We start from the raw sequence: 5,723 nt of genomic DNA on the forward strand, positions 1-5,723 counted from the left end.
CGGTGGGAGAGGCGCGGGTTGCCTCACAGTCACCCCGAAACCGGCGAGCGCGGCCGCACCTCAGAGATTGATAAGCAGCTGCGAGCGTGAGGTGTTCCTGCATGAAGCAGGCTGCCATGTGGCCTCCTCAGCCCAGCAAGGAGAAATAAAAGCGAGAGGAAGAGAAACGGGGCGATGGTTACTCCCAGCTGAGGTGCTGCAGCGGAGGAGGAGGCTGGCCCCGAAAAAACCAGCCCCACGCTGTTGTTTTCCCATCAGCACAAGCGAAGGAAACGGGCTGGACCTGTGCTGACCAGCGGTATAGGCACGAGCATCGGGAGGTCCCGGCCGTGGCGGCAGCGGGAACATCGCTAGCAGACCTGGGGCAGAAGCCGCGGCCTGGTGCCAGCTCCACCATCTCCTGCCCTCCCTGGGTCTTGCTTATTTAAACTGAAGTCCCATGGCACATTTTTTAATTTATTTTTTTTTTAAGGTTATGGTCTGGTAGATCATCTGTTCTCAGTTGTTTCTAGCTGATAAAGTTGCAGAAAAGCCAGAATTTTGTTTATCCTGTTAGCAAAACAGCTGTATCCGTCAAATGAATTTTGCTAGTGCAGACCAAGAATTCCTAACATTTTTTTTCCCCTGCAAATTCTTCTCTCCCTCCCCCCACAGATATTCCCCACTCACACGGGGTGGGGAGGGTATGGTTCACACCATTTAGTTGATGAGCAAACCTGAGGAATATGTCATGGGAGAAGCTCCTGCCAGAAGGTCAGGGCCGCAGCTGGAGCAGCAGCAGGTCCAGAGGACAGAACAGCACCGAGGATACTGCAGCTGCAAAACAGCAACAGCACAGTGAGACGGTGACCGCCAAGTCAGCCCCAGGAGCCCTGCACCGTGCTATCTGCAGGTCCAGGCACCCAAGAGTTCTTGCTTTCTTGGCTGTTTGCCATGTCTTGCAGTCTGAGCCTTCCCTTGCAGCTCCACTGCACTCCCCTCCCTGCCCCAGCTATCTCATCTGCTCCTCTCTGCATCCTGTCCAAATCCCTTGGATGGCTCCGTTTCGATTCAGATGGCAGATTTATTCTGAAGAGCGAGGATACAAATGGCATCCGGAAAGTCAGGGAGATCTGTAAACTTAGCAGACCGCTAACCCTCTTACTCCAGTCATGCCTTGGTCGTTAGCCAGTACCTGCTGTGCTGACGAGGGGCATGAAGTTCTCAGCGAACCAAGAAAAGATTCAATGGCACAGCCCAAAGGTTAACTGAACTGGCAGGAGTAACCAGTTCTATTTTTGGCGATGCCCCGAGCCAACAAATTACCTTAGGCAAGCTGCTTTTTTGTGCTCCCGGTGTCCTTTATCAAACTGAGGTTGCATCAGTACCAAGGTAGATGCCACGGTGTTTGCAAAACTCCCATTGGCTCTGGGACCAAAGGGGACCACGTCACCGGTGAAGAACCAGACAAGAGCAAAGGTAGGTGCAGATGGTCCTCGGGCAACTCTGCCACGGGAAGGAGAGGGACCGTTCTCACTGCCTGCAGGGGATCAGCTTATACCTTGGCGTAACTACAAGAACCCTTATTACTGATTTGTGATAGCCCAGCCCAGCCCTTTATAAACAAACATGGAGTTGTTAAGCTTGAACTAGCGAATGCACCAGAGTGACTGCACTCTTTGTCAGGTATCGCCTTTGCTGGGTCTGTATTTACTAGCAATTAACTCGACTGGAGTCTCAGGGTTCTCATTTTCTAAGGCATGAAGAGCAGGGTGGCCCAGGAAACTCCAGGAAATATTAACACAGTACAGAATCGCTCGCCTGGGGTGAATTTTAGCAGTGGCTGGCTAGGCCAGGAAAGACTGGAAAGTCTTTGCAGGTATCAGTTGTTCCAGTCACCAGCTCGTGACTGATCTTACTGAATTTTCATGCCATGAAAACTGCAACCAGCATGAGTTATGTATACTGGTGCATGGGGAGGGGAGGGAAAAAAAGCATTAAATACATGTCTTAGTCCTGCATTTGTTGGCTACAGGGAGGAGAGAGGCAAGTGAAGAAAAGTATAATAGTATCTACTGCCAGCATAGACATTTTCAGTCTCTGGGACTTCAAAGGGAATAAAGGCCAGTTTCTCATCTGACGCCCAGCAACATAGCCCTGCAGAAGAAGCCATGCCCTGTGGCGTGCTTCCTGCCAAGATCAACATCCAAAGCAAAGCTGTGTATTTTACAGTAAAGGGCAGATAAGCAAGCATAGTGCCTGGGTGTTTGGCTCTGTAAAGCAGACCTAACAATTGAAATGTGTTGTCTAAATGATCAGGCCACATTAGAGTGTTAATATAGATTATCCAAATAAAATAAATTGTCAAGTACTAGTATAAAGTTATAGTTTGACACAGGTTTGAAGAACTGTCACATCTGCTGCCCTTACAAAAAGCAGGTCACGAAGTGTGGGAGCTGGGGAAGAGCTTTTGGTTACAGAGCCCAGAAGATACCGGGCAAATGCGGAGTATTCAAGAAATGCTAAAAAACCTTCCCCTTTGAAGATGCCTTTCCATTATAGAGTCACTCTTAACAATCAAAGTTTGACGTTACCTTTAAATTGTGCTTGTGACGCGAGATTGTGGGAGAGGGGGAGATGTGTTGATAACACAGGCTCGACCTCGAAGGGAGGACCAAAAACTCTGCAGAATCCATTTTGTTCCTGTTGGTAAATTTTATGGTGAGGATACCCAGATATTGCAGCGAGTTGAAAATGCAGATACATGCATGATTTTGATAAAACCTCGCGTTAACGGTCTGCTTGGATCACTTACAGTAGGACAGCAGCATCTTGGTTGTCTATGCCTGGGACATTACAGCTTGTTGACTACTGCGATATAAGTTACCTTTTCCTGAGTGTAGACACACTCCTGGAGGTGTTTAAAAGACACGTAGACGTGGCGCTTAGGGACACGGTTCGGTGGTGGACTTGGCAGTGCTGGGTTAACGGTTGGACTCGATGATCTTAAGGGTCTTTTCCAACCTAAATGATTCTCTGATTCCTTCATGTTTCTACCCTGCCTTGACATTTGCAGGCATTTAACATGCTGCAGCAGAAGACTAAGGTGGAGGAAGATGCCATCGAGGACAGAGGCGTCCCTCACAAGACAAGAGCGATAGGGTAAGTGCCTTGACAAGGCCCAGGATAAATGCAGACTGGGGCCGTGGTACTTCAGGCTTGTGCATGTCAAATCACCCGACTGTGGTTAGAAACGCTGGTGTACAGACAGCACTCTTCTTCCTGACAGGGGTTAGTTTGTCGGTGAGGCACAGGCTGGCTGCTGCTGAGAGGTCTGTTCTTCACCTCGGCCACAGGTTTCCTGTGACCTACAGAACATCACTCTGCTTTCTGGTGAAACAGAAGAAATTCCATTTGCAAGTTCTTTCCTATCTCAAGCAAAGAATCGTATCTTCATAGAGCTGTGGACACAGAGAGAGAGTGGCAGTAAGTTTCTTCTTCAGCTTAATCTTTCCCCATATGGAACAAGTCATATCTGCCCACCTAAATGACCCAAGACAGTTTACACAACTTTTCACTTTTATCACCCTTCCCATCCAGCCCTGGCATTGGATCTGTAAGCTATTCTGGGCTAGCATTCCTCCGATAACGCTCACAAATTTCCAACTCCAGAGTCACTGGGAGCAAGTGACTCAACCCGAGATGTAGTTGCACCTCAGAACATTGACTCGGGGGGGGGGGGGGCAATACACTAGTTCAGAAATTTCCACATGAAGCGCAACAAGAGGAAAATGAATGCACTGAGAAAATATGCTGGTAAATATGCAGTCACAAGGAAGGAAGGGAGACAGAGGAGTCTGTCTGTAGCGTAATCATTTCTAAACCTAAACAGGTTATGTCATCTTTCCCACCAAGGACTTGCAGCATCTTTCTGCTCATGTGAAAAGGTCTACAGCAAATAGGTGTAGGTGTCTCGCGGGGGGGGGGAAACCCAAACCCAAAACAAAAACAAACCCACACACAATAAAAGAAGACACACACACACACTAAAATCCCACACCAAATTAAGTTCTAGATTCATATCCAACTCTCAGCTCTCACAAATCAACATAGCTTCACCAAAGCTAAGGAGTCTTCGCCAGAACACACCAGCTGATAACTGACCTTCATCTGCCTCAGGCTGTAATAACATGACTCTTCTGCAGTTTTGTTCTCGTAAATAAAACGGGAGCAAGCAGTATTTGCCCTGTCTGTCATAGGCACAAACGCCTTTTTATTTTTTTAATAGTCATTAAAACCTACACATTAGTGGCTTTTGAAACACTGCAGAATAGGCAAAGGCTGTCCGTTGTTTTACACAACGTGCAAAGTATAGTATGTGGCATACGCATTTATGAAGCCTGAAAGGCTGTGGAGAATTAGAATTTCTAGCCTATGTAATAATTTAGTTTGATGCTAGAGATCACCTCTCTTTGGAGGTCTTGCCTATAGCGTCTGAACATTAAAGCTAAAACCAAATTGCAATGCTATTTATGCCCACAGGTAATTTCACTTTTGAAAAAGAATTTGATGGAAAGCCATTTGCTCCAAAATGAGATGCATACAGAAGCTACATGTAGAAGAGTTGTTTCCAGCAGCTCAGAAAAAAAACCAATTGCATCTCCAGAACTTCAATAAGCAAAAGAATTATATCTTTTCTCTTGCTGCTGTAGGACGAGAACAGCAGGCTTGTTTCCCCATTCCCACGCCAAGGGACCTTATTGCAATGGTGTCACAATGTTTACCGGGCAGATCTAGCCCAAAGCAGAACAAGGCTGTGCCCTGTCTGTCCTCCCCGTTTAAACTGTGTTGTAACCAGGGGAGGGATGAATGTGTAACCAGAGTAACAGATAGCAACACGGAAAGATGCTCTATCACTTGATTACATGGGGTCCAGATACCATTCTGTGTGCTGTGAGACAAGACAAGCAGAGAAGTTGCTGATGATGGTTGACTGTCGTCGGAGTGTGGTGCAAGACCCATGCACCTGTAATTCAGTCTGAAACGTTAATAATCCACAGGGCTTCTTAATATTTTTCTGTGTTTTTAAACATAAACTCACTGTAGTAAAAAATTTACAGAACTTTAAAATGCGCACAGTCGTGAGCATGTTGAACTTCCCATATGAACAAGCTGAACCTTTCTGTTTAACATTCAGGTTCCAAACTTCAGAAGACTTCAACTTTTTGTCCCAGTTCAGGATGGAAGAAGTGACCTGAAACATTGAAAACATTCACAAGGTAGGCAGATAGAAAGTAGTTGTCCTCCCACGGTCTGGTTTTCAGAATAATTCCACCCCAGCTTACCTGGTCAGCATGCGAGTTACGCTGTGTCCAGCCGTGTGGTCTTTGCCCTATTGCTCGTCCGTCCCGCAGGACAGCCACTGCAGCACGACTCCCAACGGTGATTTTTTTTGTAGAAGAAAATTGTCCCTCATCCGATGGCTCGAGGAAATTGTGCTATAGCAGTTGAAGTAGTTGTTGCCTCTCATTGACCCCCTTTACCTTAGCTGCTGCAGTTCACAGTGCCACAGCTCAGACTCACTTCACTGCTGGTCGAGGCTACAAAGCCAGGCTTTGCATGGAGGTGGCCAAAGCAAAAGCACACGCACCTTTCTCTTGGCACTGCCGGGCAGATGATGGCTTTTGGCAGAGAGTTGGAATGGAAAGGTGAGGACAGACGTGGCAGTTCACTACAGCCTGTCC

The 5,723-nt window shown here is 47.2% G+C and overlaps 1 long non-coding RNA gene across 1 annotated transcript; it reads left to right on the forward strand.

The window, feature by feature from the left end:
• The first annotated feature begins 1,357 nt into the window (after positions 1-1,357).
• Positions 1,358-5,252, forward strand: LOC103916304. The gene is made up of 3 exons (XR_663577.1): positions 1,358-1,458; positions 3,056-3,141; positions 5,177-5,252. It is a non-coding gene; the product is annotated as an uncharacterized LOC103916304 (long non-coding RNA).
• The last annotated feature ends 471 nt before the right edge of the window (positions 5,253-5,723 follow it).

Source organism: Pygoscelis adeliae, unplaced genomic scaffold (genome assembly GCF_000699105.1).
Source record: "Pygoscelis adeliae isolate BGI_AS28 unplaced genomic scaffold, ASM69910v1 Scaffold590, whole genome shotgun sequence".
NCBI classification, from domain to species: Eukaryota; Metazoa; Chordata; class Aves; order Sphenisciformes; family Spheniscidae; genus Pygoscelis; species Pygoscelis adeliae.